The 21,922-nt window shown below is 43.1% G+C and overlaps 1 pseudogene; it reads right to left on the minus strand.

Moving 5' to 3' along the window:
* Positions 1–212: 212 nt before the first annotated feature.
* LOC129023665 (uncharacterized) lies at positions 213–21,664 on the minus strand (annotated as a pseudogene).
* Positions 21,665–21,922: the final 258 nt, after the last annotated feature.

Raw genomic sequence — 21,922 nt, forward strand, 5'->3', positions numbered from 1 at the left:
ACTTATCTTCCCAATAGGAATCAGAAGATGAATAGTATGCAGAGGGGACAGAAAACTAAGATGAAAGGCAAGACAACTTTACATAAATAAATGGCATATTCTAAAGCACGCTATATCCATCGCAGTAAAATACCTCATAGCAGTAAAATATCTCAAGCTGTAAAAATGCTTTGGGGAAAAGAAGTGCTGATTTTAAATTTACTTGTAGGGTTTCAAAGTTTAGCAGAACATGTCAAGGCAAGATCAAAGTGAGCCTGGTCTGCATTCTCACACAAATTGATGATTCGACACAGGCAATCGGCAGCAAATACTCGAGTGGCCCAGCGAGGGGCCACAAAGGGCTTTGATTTATCTTCTTCACCTAACGTGGTAAACATGGTATCATCATCCATCTCATCTTTCTTTTCAGTTTCTTCATCTTTTCCACTACTTAAGATAGTTGCAGTACTCATATCTGTAACAAGAATAAGGAATATTATGACAACTTCACATAAGCAAAAATGATCCTTTAAAAACAGTTATTAATATTAAAATTTTTTTAATTTTAAAAAAAGACTAAATTCTTACTTGCTGGAAAACAGTAAAACTAGCAGAATTTTTTTTAAACAATCAAAAGCCAGGGAGAAGATAACATAAATATGTAAACTACATTTACATATTTCCATAGTTTTACAGACTATGTCATACTCTAGAGTAACTTGGGATTTTTATACATGAAAATTTAGTTTGAACATCCAACAAATTTTGAAATACATTCTCCCAACAATATAAAAAAGCTCATTTGTTTATAACATAATTTAACTTTCAACATTTTGACAGGAATTTGTAGATCCAAAGTTATTACTTTTAAATATAAGCTCAAATTTACATGTGTGTATCTTTATACATATATCTATATGTATATATCAGAAGTAAAACAATTTCCATTATTTTAAGAACACACATTAAATACTTACCACTAGAAGCTGGCAGGACATCTTTACAAAGCATTAGCCAATGAGAAAGTTTTTCTACTGCCAGCGAAGAAAGCATATGTCCCAAAGTGTCATGAATATCAGAACATAATTTTCTGTTTCCCAGTCTAGCATTCCAAAAAGAAGTCCCTCAAGAGCAGTTTCTGTTATATTAAAACCTTGGTGCCGGCAATGGATATCACTTCAAGAACTAACCCCAGGTGCAAAAAGATTGACATCCGAAAGGTAATTTTTACAAATGAATTTGTATGGGATTTTGGTGTACGCTATAGGTAATAATAATGATAAAGACCAAGTCTTACATATAAATTCACAATAGCCACAAAACCAGCTAGCTATATACAATTTAACTATGGCCTCTAGTTTACATATCTTTGGGATTATAATTTAATCTGGCAATTAGAGTAAAACCTTGAACTGTAAAACTGATTATTCTGAGATATTGTAAACAAATCTCAGGGAACGCTCAATAAATATTTGATTCTAATAAGAAAAAGTGTGGGACAGAGATACACTGCTAAATATATTTAACAAACTAAAAAACTTGTATTTGTTAGAAGAATAAATTGAAACTTATTCAGTCTTATAGTTCAGATTTTAAAATTTTTATAAAGCCAGAACACAAACTCTAAGTGGACTGTACCCTAAGAGTTCATTTAAAAATTGGGAAAATCCAAGGCCGGGCGCAGCGGCTCATGCCTGTAATCCCAGCACTTTGGGAGGCTGAGGCGGGTGGATCACCTGAGATCAGGAGTTCAAAACCAGCCTGGTCAACATGGCAAAACCCCGTCTCTACTAAAAATACAAAAATTAGCTGGGCATGGTGGCGGGTGTCTGTAATCCCAGCTACTCAGAAGGCTGAGGCAGGAGAATCGCTTGAACCCAGGAGGCAGATGTTGCAGCGAGCCGAGACTGTGCCATTGCACTCCAGCCTGGACCACAAGAGTGAAACTCCATCAGGCACGGTGGCTCATGCCTGTAATCCCAGCACGTTGGGAGGCCAAGGTGGGAGGTTCACAAGGTCAGGATTTCAAGACCAGCCTGGCCAAGATGGTGAAATCCTGCCTCTACTAAAAATACAAAAATTAGCCGGGTGCAGTGGCAGGTGCCTGTAATTCGAGCCACTGGGGAGGCTGAGGCAGGAGAATCGCTTGAATCTGGGAGGTGAAGGTTGTAGTGAGCCAAGATCATACCACTGCACTCCAGCCTGGGTGACAGAGACTCTGTCTCAAAAATAAATAAATAAATAAATAAATAAATAAAAATTGGGAAAATCCAAAGAGTAACAACAACCAAAAAGTAATGTTGTCATGAAATTGTGGTTACATTTCTTGCTTCATCGGAAAATCTTTTCATTCTTGTAAACAGCAGTGGTATATAACTGGTGGCTTTAAGAATGAGTGTTATTACGCCCTCTGAAGTCTAGAGCCCACTGAACCCTAAAGGGAGTATAATAGAGGAATGGAGTTGAAAGGTAACTATTTTTGTTGTGTCACCCCAAATACAGAATAAGGGGAGGTTTGAAGAAAATAGCCATAGTGAGTGAAATTCTAAAACAATAGAAAAAGTTAAGTGAAAGGGTTCCAAGAAAAGAGAACATTAGGAAGAGATTAGGCACAGAGACTTTTTTTTCACTTAGCAGTAGATAGTGAATATTTTCCCATTTCAGTAATTATACTTCTATAGTATGAATGTTAACGGCTATGCAGCAAACCAATAAATTAAGGGAAAATTAATTGATTAATCACTGAGGACAAATTCCTTAAAAGAAAATTAATTGATTAGAGGACGAATTCCTTAAGAGGGAATTTCTAGGTCAAAGGGTAAGCACATTTTGAAAACTTCAAGGACATAGTGCTAAAAAACCCTCCAGAAAATGTGTATGACTCTACATTTCTATCTGTAGTACAAGAAATATCTATTCCTACTTTTCCCAACACTGGTTATAATTATTATTTTTAATCTTGATCAGTTTTATAGAAGAAAAATGCTATTTTATGATTATAGTAACTTGCAATTGTTAAATCACTGGAGGTTAAAGATATTTGTTATTTCTTCTTTATAAAATGTGCTCTAGTGGTTTTTACAAGATGCAAAAACGAATTAACATTGCAGGCCTGAGACTACCTTAGTAAGACTTAATTGCAAGGTTAGCCCTTGGCTAGCGTCTGGGAATTGGGTTTCTAGAGGTTTCCCACCATTAATTCCCTGATAAAAGTGGCTCGCTGTACCTAAACTTTGGCTTCTGCTGAACATCTGCTTTCCTTCTGAGTCCGAACTTTTGGTATGTGCCAGGCAGGAAATGCCTATAGGATCAGCCCCCAATAAAAACGTTGGGCATTAAGTCTTTAATAAGCTTCTCTGGGAGAATACATTACACGCATGCTGTCACAATCCATTGCTGGGTTGCAATCTCTATGACTCCATGGGGACAGGGCTCTGGAGAGCTTGTGCCTGGTTTCCTCTAACTTCATCCTACACACCTTTTCTTCCTTTTGTCGTAATAAGCACAGCCAGGAAAATGCCTATACACTGAGTCCACCCCGGAAATCATCAAACCTGGGGGTGATCTTGGGGACTTCAAACATACTCATTTGTAAAAGCTTTAAACACTTTTATATTTTATTAAATACATATGTTAGTAAATAAAATTAGTTAATAAAAATATATTTTGTAAATATTTTTCCCTATCTTAGCTGTCTTTCTGTTTTTCTTTTCTTTTCTTTTCTTTTCTTAAAGAGACAGGATCTCACTATGTTGCCCAGGTTGGACTTGAACTCCTGGGCTCAAGTGATCTGTCTCAGCCTTCCAAGTAGTCTCAATTTTGTTTATGGCAACTGACATTTAGAAGTTCTGAAAATTTATATGTATTCAGAGAGGTCTGTAACTACTTTTGGTGATGTTTTCTCTCCAAAAAACAGTAATGTCTACTGTTAGATTTTTATAATACACTTCTTTAATATTCTACAATACTGTATATGTCTGCTAATAAAGTTCTTATGCTATGCTAAAATTGAAGTTATTCTTGTATCTTGCTTCTTTGTATCCACGCAGCTTCTAGGCATTAGAAAACTTTTATAAGTAAAAATTTTCCTTCATAATGGGGGAAATATCTCTGTCAATTAAACTTTTAAAAAGTTTCCAAACCACCTACACTTAGATATCAGAAGACCAGCTAGGAATTTAAGCTATACCTAAAACCCTCCAAAAAAGCAGAAAGAACTAAAGGAAGCAAAGATCAACCTTTTGCTACCAAACATCTACTGACATTTCATAGTTTTATTGGCTACTTTGGTCTTACCTTCTTAGAGGAAAAATTACATCACAAGAGGCTAACTACCATCCAGAACTGGAAACCTTCAAGTGCCCCTAAAACATCCTCAAGAAATGGCAGAAATATTCTGATACTAAATATTATTCAGTTTTTTTAAGCTGCAAATAATTTTTTTCTAAATCCAGTTGCTCACACCCACCTTTTTACTTATTTATTTACTTACTTCCTTACTTTAGGAGACATGGTCTTACTCTACCACCCAGACTGGAGCACAGGGGCATGACCATAGCTCACTGTAACCTTGAACCCTTGGACTCAAGTGATCCTCCCGCCTCAGCCTCCTGAGTAGCTAGGACTACAGGTACACAACACTATGCCCATCTTGCAAACATTTTTAAAAAGCAAAAATGCAAAATTATCAAGAATACCAAATTGGAATTTTAAAAGTGGTAATGGTTTTATTTCAAAGAATAAGACATCTGGCCACAGTTCAACACAAAAATGTTTGATAAATAGTACTTATTTGAAATGTAAAAGTATTTAAACATAAAAGAATATTGACCAATAATATAACTTACTGGCACTACTGCTCTCTTTGTCCCCCGCATTTTTTGCCAGGCTCATGGCATATTCACATACTTCCGGTGCTTCTCTTTGTGCAAGTTGCTGAAGACATGCCACAGCTGCTCGTCGAAGTAACAAATGGGAACTACATAAGTAAACCTGTAAATCATAACAATGTTAGGCAATTTCTCTTTAAAAAGCTGTAATTCTTTAATCTTATTTGCCTAGTGAATATATATATATGAATATATATATTTATATATGAATGAATGATATATATACAAAATATATATATATATATAATGAATATATATATATATTTTTTTGTTTTTGAGACAGAGTTTTGCTCTTGTTGCCCAGGCTGGACTACAGTGGCATGATCTCACTGCAACCTCCACCTTCTGGTTTCAAGCGATTCTCCTGCCTCAGCCTCGCAAATAGCTGGGATGACAGGCAGGCACCACCACACCTGGCTAATTTTTGTAATTTTAGTAGAGACGGGGTTTTGTGCCATATTGGCTAGGCTGGTCTCGAACTCATGACCTGAAGTGATCCACCCGCCTTGGCCTACCAGAGTGCTGGGTTAACAGGCATGAGCCACTGCACCCCGCTGATTAGTGCCTTTTATATGACCAGTGCCACTTAGAAATACAGTCAAATCCACTGAAAGAAGTTAAATAATGCTAGGTGCTAAGGAATTTCTCTCTCAACCCTCCTTTTTATTTTTATTTTTATTTTATTATTATTTTTTTTTTAAATGGAGTCTCACTCTGTCACCCAGGCTGGAGTGCAGTGATGCAATCTCAGCTCATCGCAACCTCTGCCTCCCGGGTTCAAGCAATTTCCTGCCTCAGCCTGCTGAGTAGCTGGGATGACAGGCACGCACCACCACACCTGGCTAATGTTTTATATTTTTAGTAGAGATGGGGTTTTGTACCATGTTGGCCAGGCTGGTCTCAAACTCCTGACCTCAAGTGATCCACCTGCCTCGGCCTCCCAAAGTGCTGAGTTAACAGGTGTGAGCTACCATGCCTGGCTTATTAGGGCCTTTTATATGACCAGTGTCACTTATAAATACAGTCAAATCTGCTGAAAGAAGTTAAATAATGCTGGGTGCTAAGGGATTTCTCTCTCAACCCTGCTTTTTTTTTTTTTTGAGATGGAGTCTCGCTCTGTCACCCAGGCTGGAGTGCAGTGATGCGATCTCAGCTCATCGCAACCTCTGCCTCCCGGGTTCAAGCAATTCTCCTGCCTCAGCCTCCCGAGTAGCTGGGATGACAAGCACGCACCACCACACCTGGCTAATTTTTGTATTTTTACTAGAGACGGGGTTTTGTACCATGTTGGCCAGGCTGGTCTCGAACTCATGACCTCAAGTGATCCACCTGCCTCGGCCTCCCAAAGTGCTGGGTTAACAGGCGTGAGCCACTGCGCCCGGCTGATTAGTGCCTTTTATATGACCAGTGCCACTTAGAAATACTCTGGAACCCACGGAAAGGAGTTAAATCATGCTGGATGCCAAGGAATTTCTTTCTCAACCCTGCCTTTAATTCACAGTTTTCAGATGAGGCCGTTGAAGCTCGTAGATTTTATTTCTATCACCCCCAAGTCTCTGGGGCTTGATTTCCCGGCCTCTAACAGGTGAGTACGCAAGCTGCCTCCTGTCCTTCTAGACCAGAATGCATCGATTTTTCCGTCGGTTTAATTAGCTAAGAGACCTGCAGAGAGGAACGGTTAAGGATACTGCACCCCCACACCCCGTTCGTTATTTGAGGTGGGTTTTCTCCACGCTCCCTCAGTTCAACCTTCTCCCAGCTCTTTTAGTGGGATTGCTGTGTTGAAAGAAAACCTTCATGCTGAGGCACTTAGTGTAAAAGTGAAACTCCATTTCAACAGGGTGGGCGTCCTAAGACGTGCTTGTCAACACTTTGCTCTTAGGGGCCCCGGAGGGCTCATGGGGAGGGGAAGACCCCTGAGGGAGTGAAACCTCTCGTCAGGCAACAAAATTGTCCCACTAAGACACCCCTAAGACACTGTTTTTTTGTCTGTTTGTTTTTGAGACACAGTTTCACTCTTGTCGCCCAGCCCGGAGTGCAACGGTGCAATCTTGGTTCGCTGCAACCTCCACCTCCCGGTTTCCAGCGATCCTCCTGCCTGGGCCTCCCGAGTAGCTGGGATTATAGGTGTGTGCCACCACGCCCAGCTAATTTTTTTGTATATTTAGTAGAGATGGGGTTTCACCATGTTGGCTACGCTGGTCTTTTTTTTTTTTTTTTTTTTTTTTTTTGAGATGGAGTCTCACTCTGTTGCCCAGGCTGGAGTGCAATGGCGCAATCTTGGCTCGCTGTAACCTCCACCGTCTGGGTTCAAGCGATCCTCGTGTCTGGGCCTCCCGAGTAGCTGGGATTACAGGCATTTGCCACCATGTCCGGCTAATTTTTTTGTGTATTTAGTAGAGACGGGGTTTCACCATGTTCGCTAGGCTGGTCTTTTTTTTTTTTTTTTGGATATGGAGTCTCGCTCTGTTGCCCAGGCTGGAGTGTAGTGGTGCAATCTTGGCTCACTGCAGCCTTGAACTCCTGGGGGTCAAGCAATCCTCCTGCCTCAGCCTACTGAGTACCTGGGACTACAGGCATGAGCCACCACGCCCAGCTACTTTTTTTGTATATTTAGTAGAGACGGGGTTTCACCATGTTGGCCAGGCTGGTCTTTTATTTTTTTTTGAGATGGAGTCTCACTCTGTTGCCCAGGCTGGAATGCAGTGGTGCAATCTTGGCTCACTGCAGCCTCGAACTCCTGGGGGTCAAGCAATCATCCTGCTTCAGCCTACTGAGTACCTGGGATTACAGGCGTGTGCCACCACACCTGGCTAATTTTTTTGTATATTTAATAGAGACAGGGTTTCACCATGTTGGCCAGGCTGGTCTTTTTTTTGTTTTTTTTTTTTTTCTGAGATGGAGTCTGGCTCTGTTGCCCAGGCTGGAGTGCAGTGGTGCAATCTTGGTTCGCTAAAACCTCCACCTCCCGGGTTCAAGCGATCCTCCTGCCTGGGCCTCCCGAGTAGCTGGGATTACAGGTGTGTGCCACCATGCCCAGCTAATTTTTTTGTATATTTAATAGAGACGGGGTTTCACCATGTTGGCTAGGCTGGTCTTTTTTTGTTGTTGTTGTTGTTGTTTTTTGAGATGGAGTCTCGCTCTGTTGCCCAGGCTGGAGTGCAGTGGTGTAATCTCGGCTCACTGCAGCCTCGAACTCCTTGGGTCAAGCAATCCTCCTGCCTCAGCCTACTGAGTACCTGGGACTACAGGTGTGTGTGTGTGTGGGTGGGTGGGTGGGTGTGTGTTTTGTAGAGACAGGTTCTCACTATGTTGCTCAGACTGGTCTCAAATTCCTGGCCTTAAGCAATCCTCACTCCTTGGCCTCCCAGAGTGTTGGAATTCAAGGTGTGAGCCACCACACCCGGTCCCTAAGGCACCCAATCAGCCAAGAAATGAACTCTCCAAATTCCAGGCAAGAAACACCAGCGTTTGTGGCTGTTCTTTGCCTTTACAAATTGTTCAGGACTCTGGCATTTTGCTACAAAATTACACCTGGAGGTGTTTGGTGTTCAATTCTCTCCGATTGGACAAAGCAAATAAAAGCACTCACCTAGGTCGTCTGCCATTTCTTTTTCTTTTCTTTTCTTTTCTTTTTTTTTTTTTTAAGACAGAGTCTCGTTCTGTCGCCCAGGCTGGAGTGCACTGGTGCAATCTCGGCTCACTGCAAGCTCCGCCTCCTGGGTTCAAGCCATTCTCCTGCGTCAGCCTCCCAAGTAGCTGGGACTACAGGTGCCCACCACCATGCCCAGCTAATTTTTTGTACTTTTAGTAGAGACGGGGTTTCACCATGTTAGCCAGGATGGTCTTGATCTCCTGACCTCATGATTCTCCCACCTCGGCCTCCCAAAGTGCTGGGATGACAGGCATGAGCCACTGCACCTGGCTGGTCGTCTGCCATTTCTAAAGATGGCCATCTGTGCTAAGCAAGATCGTCAAGATTGGAAAATAAAACCAGGAAAGAAATTTGCATGAGGATGCCAGGAGTTTTCACAGAGAGAGGCAAGAGGATGATATCACAACACCCACCTCTGTAATAAACATAGACACACCCACATGTGTTCTGGACAGTGGAAGGTGGTGATGTAATTAAGGCTACATGTATCAGCGTTTATAATTAATTATGTTTACATAATTAAGGCTGGATGTATCAGCCTTTCCCCCATGTGGGATATCCTTCCTGGAGGGACAGAGCAAATACAAGGATATTAACAGCTAGCCTGTCAACTCCAACTCAAACACTCCTAAGACAGAAAACAGCATTGGCTTTCTTTTGTTTTGTTTTGTTTTTAAATCGCATTATTTGCTGGGTGCGGCGGCTCACGTCTTTGCTGTCATCGCCGCACTTTGGGAGGCCGAGGTGGGTGGATCACCTGATGTCAGGAGTTCAAGACCAGCCTGGCCGACATGGTGAAACCCCGTCTCTAGTAAAAATACAAAAATTAGCCAGGCGTGGTGGCAGATGCCTATAACCTCAGCTACTTGGGAGGCTGAGGCAGGGTAATCGCTTGAACCCGGGAGGTGGAGGTTGCAGTGAGCTGAGATTGCACCACTGCACTCCAGCCTGAGTGACAAGAGTGAAACTCCATCTAAATAAATAAATACAATCATTGTATTATTAATAATTAATTAATAGCAATATTAATTAATATTAATAGTTTTATATACTATTACATTCTCTATTGATATATAATATGCTATATTAAATATTGTTTAATATTATTTAAATTGTATATTTAAATATATAATTTATACATATTGATATAACATATAAATATATATTTATATATGACAGATGAATAATATATTATAATTAATATATAATTATATATTATAAAATAATATATATATAGAATTATATATATTTGTCTCAGGTCTCATTTTAAAGAGGTACTTGAGAAAAATCAGTAAATATAACAAGGTGACCTTGTTTCAGTTCTGGCTCAAACAAACCAACTGTAGAAATTCATCTTTGACGTTCAAAAGCAAACCTGGGGCCAGGCACAGTGGCTCACGCCTGTAATCCCAGCACTTTGGGAGGCCCAGGCGGGCAGATCTCCTGGGGTCATGAGTTCGAGACCAGCCTGGCCAAAATGGTGTAACCCCGTTTCTACTAAAAATACAAAAATTAGCTGGGTGTGGTGGTGCATGCCTGTGATCCCAGGTACTTGGGAGGCTGAGGCAGGAGAATCGCTTGAACCCGGGAGGCAGAGGTTGCAGTGAGCTGAGATTGCACCATTGCACTCCAGCCTGAGTGACAAGAGTGAAACTCCATCTAAATAAATAAATAAATAAAGCAAATCTGAACAAAGTCCCTTAAGGAATTACTGTTATTATGAAGCCTTCATAGTGTTGTGGTTATGAAATAAAACATATTATTATCTGTTAGATTTACATCCTAAAGTAATTATAGGCTAAATGATGTAATGTCTGGAATTTGCCTCAAAATATCACAGCCTCAAAGAAACAGGTGCCTGGGAAATGATTGATGGGAATGTTTCCAGATACTCTTCTCCCTGATTCTGGATTTGCAAATTTGCATAACAAAAGTTTAAAGCAGTGTGTGAAATTCAGGTCGACTTGCTTACTCCACAAATGGGCGTTATGTAGCAAATATATGATTTTGCATTCATTGGAAGCAGTTATGATTCTTTAAAAAATGGATAATCGCAAGGGTTGGTGAGGAGGAGGACGATGTAGAGAAATTGGACACTTCATATATTGTCTACTATTTTTGAAAAGATCCTTTCGGCTGGGATCGGTGGCTCACATCTGCAATCCCAGCACTTTGGGAGGCCAAGGCTGGTGGATCACCAGGTCAAGAGTTCGAGACCACCCTGGCCAACGTGGTGAAACTCCGTCTCTACTAAAAATACAAAAATTAGCCGGGTATGGTGGCGCACACCTGTAATCCTAGCTACTCAGGAGGCTGAGGCAGGAGAATCACTAGAACCCAGGAGGTGGAGGTTACAGTGAGCCGAGATCACACCACTGCACTCCAGCCTGGGTGACAGAGCAAGAATCCATCTCAAAAAAATAAATAAGTAAAAATAATAGAGCTGATATTTCTATATTTATATTAGGCATTTCCAGTCAGTTGCCATGGATATCTAGAAGGTAAAGCAAAGTATCAACGTGGAGTGAAATTCAACTTTGAAAAATCTTATGCAACCCGAGGAAACTTTGCTTGTTTGTTACATAGTTGTTAAAATGTTTAAGTTTTTCACAGCATATTGTCTGTTTTGTTGTCAGAAGGATAAATAAAGGAAGGAAACTTGTGCTTGGCCTGGGAAAAAATAAAAAATTAAAAAAATTAAAAAAAATAAAGGAAAGGATCCTTTCTAGGGTGTAGCACTAGAGATCTTTGACTTAACAATCAGTAAAAATAAGAATTAAAACAATATACATCACTTGAGCCCAGGAGTTCGGGACCAGCGTGGACAACAGAGCAGGACCCCATCTGTCCAAAAGTTACAAAAATTAGCTTGGCGTGATGGCACTCACCTGTAGTCTCAGCTACTTGGGAGGCTGAAATGGGAGGATCACTTGAGCCCAGGAGGTCGAGGCTGCAGTGAGACATGATTGCACCACTGCACTCCAGCCTGGGCAGCACAGTGAGACTGATTGCAGTGGAGAAATAAGAACACTTTTTTTTTTTTTTTTGAGACAGTCTCGCTCTGTCGCCCAGGCTAGAGTGCAGTGGTGCAATCTCGGCTCACTGCAAGCTCCACCTCCTGGTTTCACGCCATTCTCCTGCCTTAGCCTCCTGAGTAGCTGGGACTACAGGCATCCGCCACCACGCCCGGCTAATTTTTTGTACTTTTTTAGTAGAGATGGGGTTTCACCATGTTAGCCAGGATGGTCTCGATCTCCTGACCTCATGATCCACCCACCTCAGCCTCCCAAAGTACTGGGATTACAGGCATGAGCCACCGTGCCTGGCGAAATAGGAACACTTTTACACTGTTGGTGGGAGTGTAAATTAGTTCAACCATGTGGAAGACAGTGTGGTGACTCCTCAAGGATCTAGAACCAGAAATACCATTTGATCCAGCAATCCCATGACTGGGTACACACCCAAAGGATTATAAATCATTCTACTATAAAGACACATGCACATCTATGTTTACTGCAGCACTATTCACAATAGCAAAGACTTGGAACCAACCCAAATGCCCATCAATGATAGACTGGATAAAGAAAGTGTGGCACATATACACAATGGAATACTATGCAGCCATAAAAAAGGATGAGTTCATGTCCTTTGCAGAGACATGGATAAAGCTGGAAACTATCATCCTCAGCAAACTAACACAGGAACAGAAAACCAAACACTGCATGTTCTCACCCATAAGTGGGATTCAAACAGTGAGACCACATGGACACATGGTGGGTAACATCACACACCGGGGCCTGTTGGGGCGTTGGGGACTAGGGGAAGGAGAGCATTAGGACAAATACCTCATGCATATGGGGCTTAAAACCTAGATGATGGGTTGATAGGTGCAGCAAACCACCATGGCACATGTATACCTGTGTAACTAACCTGCACGTTCTGCACAGGTATCCCTGAACTTAAAGTAAAATTTAAAAAATAAGAAATTATTGCACTGCCTGGCACGTTGGCTCACGCCTGTAATCCCAGCACTTTGGGAGGCCAAGGTGGGCAGATAACCTGAGGTCAGGTGCTCCAGACCAGCCTGACCAACATGGAGATACAACATCTCTACTAAAAATACAAAATTAGACGGGCGTGGTGGCAGGTGCCTGTAGTCCCAGCTACTCGGTAGGCTGAGGCCAGAGAATTGCTTGAACCTGGGAGGCAGAGGTTGCAGTGAGCTGAGATTGCACCATTGCACCCCAGCCTGGGCAACAAGAGCGAAACTCCGTCTCAACAAAGAAAAAAAAAAAAAAGATTGCAATGGCAAATTTATGGTATGTGTATTTTACCAGAATAGAAAAAGTAGTTCATGAAGGTGTTTTAAAATGTTTAAGAAATAGTATCTCCTACTGCACTCCAGCCTGGGCAACAGAGCAAGACTCCATCTCCAAAAAAAAAAAAAAAAAAAAAAAAAAAGGAAAAAAATAGCATCTCCTAAATGGTACCATGAATCCTCTCATATATTTCTTCTAGCCCCATCTTTTTCTTTCTCAAATATGTTCTCGTGAATTGGGAGACAGAACTGCCATTTCCACACCTCATTTGACCCCATCCCTGAATGTTTACTAAGGTGTCCTTGTTCAACAGCACCCACTCCACTTCCCCTGTCCTTCTGTTTCTGTCCTGCGTTCTGTGCAGACACCACTCCAGGCCTGGGATCAAGCTTTTCTCTAACCACAGTTCCTCTGAGCAGCCAGGATGCACGGGGCCTGAGCGGCCAGGATGGATGGGGCCTGGCTTAGAACTGATGCTTCTGTTGCAGAGAAAGGGAGAAGGTCCTGTCTGGTATCTGACTGAGATGTCTGGGCAACAAGAGAGGCAAGCATTAGGGATCACATTCAGCCCAGGGAATGTGGCCAGGATACACAGATAGATAGATAGATGATAAATAGGTAGATAGATGATAGACTGATGATAGATAGATAGATACATGACAGACAGATACATAGATACATATATAGATTGATGATAGTTAGGTTGATGATTAATAGACTCGTGATAGATAGACAATAGATGAGATCAATTGAAAGTTAGATGACAGATGAGAATAGATAGATAGACAGATAGATAATGGATAGATAGATACACAGAGAGTAGATAGATGAATAGATAGATCTATAGATACATAGATGATAGATAGAATATAGAAGATAGATTGATGATTAATAGACTAATGATAGATAGATAATAGATGAGATCAATCGATAGTTAGATGACAGATGAGAATAAATAGATGATAGAGAAATAGGTCGATAAATAGATAATGGATAGACAGATACATAGATAGTAGATGAATGGATGGATCTATAGATACATAGATAATAGATAGGTAGATAGAAGATAGAAGATAGACAGATGAATGATTTATAGAAAGACTGATGATACATAGGTAGATAGATAGATACATACATGATAGATGATAATGTATGCAATCAATAGAATATAGATGATGGATGGATAGATAGATGATAGATTACATAGATAGATAGATGATAGATGATATATAGATACATAAATAGATGATAGATAGATATATGATAGATAGATGATAGATACATAGATGATAGATGATAGACAAAAAGATGATAGAAAAACAGAAAGATGATAGATGATAGATAGACAGATAGATAGATACATAGATGGATGGATGGATAGATAGATAAATAGATAGATACATAGATGGATGGATGGATAGATACATAGACGGTACATGGATGGATGGATAGATAGATGATAGATAGATAGATAGATAGATAGATAGATAGATAGATAGATAAATAGACGGATAGACAGATTCATAGATAGATATCAATGTGAGGTGGGTTGGACCCCAGGAGGGGAGGGATGAGAGGGAATTCAGAGTTGAGACAGGTGGCAGGGCCAGATGAGCCTCTCAAGGGCCTGGGATGCCCAACTGAGGAAGGGTGTGGGCTCCAGAGGGAGAAGTGGGGTCCAGGAAGTAATGAGGCCAGTCTGGAAGCCAGCGGAACAGAGACACAGGGACAGATCCAGGCCCAGAGCTGGGAGTCAGTGACCAGTTCCCAAAACAGTGAGGCTTGGGGACATAGTGAGGCCAGAAGTCAGAGCTGACGCTGTGGAATTTCCAGTGTGGGGATGCCGCAGGCCAGACTGTGTGTAGGCAGTGGGTTCAATGGAGGACTCCCCAAAACATATGTCCACCTGGATCCTGGGAAAGTGACCTTATTTGGAAACAGGGTCTTTGCAGATGTAATTAGGTGAAGGATCTTGAGATGAGATCATCCTGGAGTAGGGTGGCCCTAATCTAAAGACAGGCGTCCTTCTAAGAGACAGAAGAGGAGACAGTCACAGAGGAGAAGGCCACGTAGAGATGGAGGCAGAGACTGGAGTGATGTGGCCACAAGCCCGGGGATGCCTGGAGCCCCCAGGAGCTGGGAGAGGCAGGAAGGATCCTCCCCTAGAGCCTCCAGAAGGAACTGAACACAATCATAGTGGACCCAATACTGGCCTTCCTGGAGTCCAGAAGTCCTCCCTGTCTCTCCTCCATCTCCACGTGGCCTTCTCCTCCGTGTCTGTGTCTCCTCTTCTGTCTCTTAGAAAGACACTTGTCATTGCATTCAGGATCCACCTTACTTCAGGATGATCTCATGTTGAAATCCTTAACTAACTGCATCTGCAAAAACCCTATTTCCAGATAAGGTCCCGTTCACAGGCTATGAGACTGAGGATGTATATACAGTTTTTAGGAGGACCACAGTTCAGGACACAGAGAGATTAAATTTTTCTTGTTTGATCCCCTGGTTTTTGGCATTTTGTGACAGCATCCCCAGGAAACCCTTACAATATCTAAACCTTTTGCTGCTTTCAAGGGCTCGTCCCTCCATTCCCTTCTGGTATCTGCCTCATCCCCTTGCCTCCCGAGTCCACCCTCATGGATCAGAGAGCAGGGAGTCAGGGCTCACGGCCTCAAGAGAGACATCCCCAAGCAAGGCAAATCCAATTCCCCACAGAGCCCGTTTTCCAACCCATTACATTGCAGGTGCCAGTTTGTGGCGAAAACATCCAGAACAGGTTTAGGCAGGAAGAGACGCAGTGTCTCAGCCCATCAGCCTACGGGAAGAAAGGCTGCTTGCAGCTGACCGTCTCATCTCTGCCTGCTTTTCTCACTGTGGGTTAAATTGCCACAGTGTCCGGAACCCGCTTACTCTGCCAACCCATCAGCAGTGATATGAGCTCACAGGAGCCTGTGGTTTCGTGCCCATACCCTTGAAATAGGTGCCCAAACTGCCATGCCCAAGATGTAGACGGGTAAGCTCCATTTTACACCCCAAAGTCTCATTTTTTGAAGACCCCCCTCAACAAGGATTAGAATCGTTATATTTCCTGCACAAACCAGACATTAAAAAAAGAAGAAGAAAAAAACACCAAAATGGCTCTTATTGATGAGTGGAGAAATTCAAAATCTAAAGCAGCCCCTTTTAAAGTCAGTGGTGCCAAAGGTATGAAAATGCAAAATCTTTTCCAGAATTACACACACACACACACACACACACACACTTCTCTAGGGATGTCGTTACAGGCTCATAAAAAGTCAAATTGCCATTCCTGGAGTGCTCCAATAATTTATATGTATCATTTGTTGTAGCGTCGGCGCGTTGGCCCGCTGACCTGACCACCTACGTACACGCAGAGACGCACGTCGGAGCCATGGAACCTGCCACACTGTCTTAGGAAGACAGGAATTTGAAATCAGAGCCGAGTTCCAAAGCCCAGTATCAATGTGGGTTTCTGGGTGAAAACACAAAACTGAATGAATGCCTTCTCAAGACGCCAGCTCCAAAGTTTAAAACCCACTCATCTTCTAGCTGGCCCAAGAAGCACCTAATGATAAATATATATTTATCAAGGTGGTATATTTTCTGACTCTTACTGTCATCATGGAAAAATAATCGTGACGACATCTTGGAAAAGACGGAGTTAATTTTGCTGAGGTTGACTTGGGTGTCTGGAGATAAGACTCCTTTTCAACGCCACAGTTCCAATCCAGGAAAAAGGCAGTGTGGAGACGGGGAGGTCATTTACATGTCTCCCTCTCCTGTTAGAAGGTTTTTTTTTTTTTTTTTTTCCCATGAGGACGCCAAAGTTCAGGAGAAGTTGGCAACACAGTGAAACATTCATACCTCTGCAAAGCCCAGGTCTTTAGCGTGTGTGGCTGCTTCATAACTTTGCAACTGTTTGACCCGGCCTTTTTAACGACTGGCTACAAAACCCATGCTAATTAGTGGCGGCAGGGACCAGGCCCCACGTCTGGCCTCCCCACATTCTGGGGTGAGCCCGTGACTGCTAAGCAGTGGGTGCATCCAGCCCTACACACGCTGCTCACACTTTGCTGCAAACCCCAGGTTTATCCCAAAGTAATTTGTCTTTGCACCTCGGAGCAGCCAAGGGCAAAAGTGGGTTAAAACAAGAGCGGTATTAAAGTAATTTTCCCATGGACGGGGAAGCAACCAAAGGTCCTCATGGTGGATGTCGCAAATCGGTGCTTCTATGTAGAAATGGTCTATGTACATGTCTGTGTAGAAATGGTCATTTTTTTCCTTGAAAAATTAAATCTCAGAGCATTAGTTAACTTCTGCAATGAGCCCTCATGCCTCATTCTTATTTTTTTCAGTTATAAAAGGGTAGGAAACCTACATTAAACTGTGTTGTGTGTCCATGTGTGTCTTGAGTGCATGTGCTGTGTTCATCATGTGTTTGTGCATGTGTCTCTTGTGTGTTGTGTGTCTGTGGAGCGTGTTGTGTGTGTGTCTGTTGTGTGTTGTGTATGTGTGTGTCTGTTGAGTGTGTTGTGTATAGATGTGTGTGTCTTGTATATATGATGTGTTTGTGTGTCTCTTGTGTGTTGTGTGTCTGTTGAGCATGTTGTGTGTGTCTGTTGTGTGTCTGTTGAGTGTGTTGTGTATAGATCTGTGTGTCTTGTATATATGATGTGTTTGTGTGTGTGTTTGTTGAATGTGTGTTGTATATTAGTGTCTGTCTGTTGATCCCATGTGTGGTATTGTGTATATACATGTGTGTTCTCTATAGACCTTGTGTCTTGAGTGTGTCTTGTGTGTGTGTCTGTTAAGCATGTGTGGTATTGTGTATATGCATGTGTGTTGTGTATAGAAGTGTCTTGAGTGTGGGTTGTGTGTGTGTGTGTCTGTTGATCGTGTGTGGCATTATTTATATATACATGTGTGTCGTGTTGTCGTGTATAGATGTTGTCTTGAGTGTGTGTGTGTGTATATGTTTGTGTCTGACTGTGTGTTGTATATGCATGCGTGTGTCTGTTGAGCGTGCTGTGTTGTGTCTATACATGTACGTTGTCTAAAGATGTGTGTGTGTCTTGAGTGTCTGTGTTGTGTATGGATCTGTGTGTGCACCTCTGGGTGCATCCAGCCCTACACAAACGGCTCACACTATGGTGCAAACCCCAGGTTTATCCCAAAGTAATTTGTCTTTGCACCTCGGACCAGCCAAGGGCGAAAGTGGGTTAAAACAAGAGCGGTATTGGCCGGGTGAAGTGGCTCACACCTGTAATCCCAACACTTTGGGAGGCCGAAGCGGGCGGATCACGATGTTAGGAGATCGAGACCATCCTGGCTAACACAGTGAAACCGCATCTCTACTAAAAATACAAAAAATTAGCCGGGCGTGGTGGCGGGCGCCTGTAGTCCCAGCTACTCAGGAGGCTGAGGCAGGAGAATGGCGTGAACTCGGGAGGCAGAGCTTGCAGTGAGCCGAGATCACACCACTGCACTCCAGCCTGGATGACAGAGCGAGACTCCGTCTCAAAAACAAAAAAAAACAAAAAAAAAACAAGAGCGGTATTAAAGCAATTTTCCCATGAAGGGGGAAGCAAACAAAAGTCCTCATGATGGACATTGAAAATCGGTGCTTCTATGTAGAAATGGTCTATGTACATGTCTGTGTAGAAATGGTCATTTTTTCCTTGAAAAATTAAATCTCAGAGCATTAGTTAACTTCTGCAATGAGCCCTCACACCTCATTCTTCTTTCAGGATCCTGCATCCATCCCTTCCCTGGCAGACCTGGCCCTGGAAGGACCTCTCCAGCTCCAAATGCTGCAAACTCTCCCACCACCGATGGCCTCTTTAATATCCAAATGGGAAGGTGAGAACAATCTTCCATCCCACACATACTCCTCCTGCAGTATCTCCCCAGGTTTTGTGGGGTGGGTGGGCAGCAGGGAGCCGGTCATATCTTAAGTAAAGGGGTCCAGAGCCATGTTTGTGACAGGCAAGCCCACCTCTGCAACTGCCCAGACGTTGCAACACTTCCCAGACGTTGACCTCCACGGTGATGGAGCTGCCAAGCTGGCAAGCAGGATTCACACCTAGCAGCTTTGCAAAGTGCTGGGTTAATGTATTTTTCATGATATATGGTTTGTTTTTGTTTTTGTTGTTTTTGAGACAGAGTCTTGCTCTGTCACTCAACCTGCAGAGTGCAGTGGTGCAGTCTCAGCTCACTGCAGCCTCTACCCTCTGAGTTCCAGCGATTCTCCTGCCTCGGCCTCCTGAGTAGCTGGGATTGCAGGCCTCCACCACCATGCCCAGCTAATTTTTGTATTTTTAGTAGAGATGGGGTTTCGCCACGTTGGCCAGGCTGGTCTGGAACTCTTGACCTCTGGTGATCCGCCCGCCTCAGCCTCCCAAAGTGCTGGGATTACGGGTGTGAGCCACCGCATCTGGCCCATGATATATGTGTTTGTTTGTTTGTTTTGAGATGGAGTCTCACTCTGTCACCCAGGCTGGAATGCAGGGGCGTGATCTAGGCTCACTGTAAGCTCCTCCTCCCTGGTTCACGCCATTCTCCTGCCTCAGCCTCCTGAGTAGCTGGGACTACAGGCACCCGCCACCATGCCCGGCTAATTTTTTTTGTATTTTTAGTAGAGACGGGGTTTCACCATGTTAGCCAGGCTGGTCTCGATCTCCTGACTTCATGATCTGCCCGCCTCGGCCTCCCAAAGTGCTGGGATTACAGGCTTGAGCACCCGCGCCCGGCCTATGTGTTTTTAAGGAGGCCGGCCTGGGTGTAGTTTTCCTTGTTGAAATGTGTCTCTAAGCAGGTTCCTAGCTCCTGGACTTTCTGGGGCAGGGTCTCCACCCTGTCCCTGGGCAGCTCAGGGGCTGACCCGGAAACCGTGAATTCAGCATGCTCAGCAAAGCCTGCAAAGCCATCCTCTTCTGAACAAAGTTCAGACTTCAATTCCCCTGTTCTCAGATATCAGGCATAGAGCAGAGTCTTGTTAACCCAGGTCACACTATTTCATACTGAATTGTTACAAATTAGTACTTATTCATCCTGCGTAACTGCAACTTTGTATTTTTAACCAATAGCTCTTCATTTCTTCCTGCTGATGATCGGGGTATATCCATAGATAATCATCACATTGGCCGGGCGCGGTGGCTCATACATGTAATCCCAGCACTTTGGGAGGCCGAGGCAGGCGGATCATGAGGTCAGGAGATTGAGACCATCCTGGCTAAAACGGTGAAACCCTGTCTCTACTAAAAATACAAAAAATTAGGTGGACATGGTGGTGGGTGCCTGTAGTCCCAGCTACTGTGGAGGCTGAGGCAGGAGAATGGCGTGAACCCGGGAGGCGGAGCTTGCAGTGAGCCGAGATTGCCCCACTGCACTCCAGCCTGGGCAACAGAGCGACAGAGCGAGACTCTGTCTCAAAAAAAAAAAAAAAAAAAAAAAAAAAAAGTCTGCCAAGGAGTTTTGCTTCACCCATGAAAGGAAGAAAATGGTCCAGGTAAAACAGCCATCGGGATGTAACAAAAAATTGTCAACGATCACACCCTATAGAGGTGGCTGATTTGATACAACAGCCAGTGAACTTTTTGACGACAAATATTGCAGACTGCAAGAGACACTTCTTGTTCACGGAAATAGAAATAAAGCATGGTGTCTGCGCCCGGCTTTCTGCTGTAAGCTGAAGTATTTCACGGCAGCAGGAATTGGGCAACCCACCGTTTACACTCCATCCTTTGAAACTGGGCTGAGTGGGGTGGCGACCTGCCTTTGGGGAGAAAAGCAAATTTTATTTAAGCCCCTGAATGAGGAGAGGGTTGCCCAGGCGCGGTGGCTCACGCCTGTAATCCCAGCACTTTGGGAGGCTGAGGTGGGTGGATCATTTGAGGTCAGGAGTTCGAGACCAGCCTGGCCAGCATGATGAAACCCCGTCTCTACTGAAAATACAAAATTAACCAGGCGTGGTGGCACACGCCTGTAATCCCAGCTACTGGGGAGGCTGAGGCAGGAGAATCGCTTGAACCCGGGAGGCGGAGTTTGCAGTGAGCCAAGATCATGCCACTGCACTCCAGCCTGGGTGACAAGAGTGAAACTGTCTCAAAAAATAAATAAATAAATAAAAATAAAGAGTTGATCTCCTAGGAATGGACAGCACAGTGGTGATTACCAGAAGCTGTGGAAGGGAGGGAGAAAGAAGGGATGGAAAGAGGTTGGTCCACGTGTACAAAGTTACAATTAAATAGGAGTAAATTACATAGTTTTATTTCTCTGCAGGGTGACAATATTTAACAAGAATATATTGTATATTACAAAATAGTCCAAAGAGAGGATTTTCTTGGAGGGAAGTGTGGGAAGGGGGCGAGGGATAAAAGACAACAAATTTGATACAATGTATACTGCTCGGGTGTTGGGCGCACCACGTTCTCACAAATCTCCATTGAATAACTTACTCGTGTAACCAAATACCACCTGTACTCCAATAACTTATGGAAAAATAAAGTTTTTAAAAAAAGATACATATTGCAGGGCATGGTGGCTCACGCCTGTAATCCCAGCACTTTGTGAGGCTGAGGCAGGTGGATCACTTGAGGTCAGGAGTTCGAGACCAGCCTGACCAGCATGATGAAACCCTGTCTCTACTGAAAATACAAAATTAACCAGCCGTGGTGGCACATGCCTGTAATCCCAGCTACTTGGGAGGCTGAGGCAGGAGAATGGCTTGAACCTGGGAGGCGGAGGTTGCAGTGAGCCAAGATCATGCCATTGCACTCCAGCCTGGGTGACAAGAGCGAAACTCTGTCTCAAAAAAAAAAAAATGCATATTCCTTAGCCACTGGAAAATGAGATTTCTGAGCAGCTGGATCTGATAATTACCATGAGGTGTCATTACATGATATACACGTGCTTGGAAACATTATATTATATGTCATAAATTTGTACAATCATTATGGAGTTTTTTTCTTGAGACAGGGTCTTGCTCTGTTGCCTAAGCTGGAGTGTGCAGTGATGCAATCACAGCTCAGTGCAGCCTCAACCTCCTGGACTCAAACCAT

Source organism: Pongo pygmaeus, chromosome 23 (genome assembly GCF_028885625.2).
Source record: "Pongo pygmaeus isolate AG05252 chromosome 23, NHGRI_mPonPyg2-v2.0_pri, whole genome shotgun sequence".
In the NCBI taxonomy this organism is placed as follows: Eukaryota; Metazoa; Chordata; class Mammalia; order Primates; family Hominidae; genus Pongo; species Pongo pygmaeus.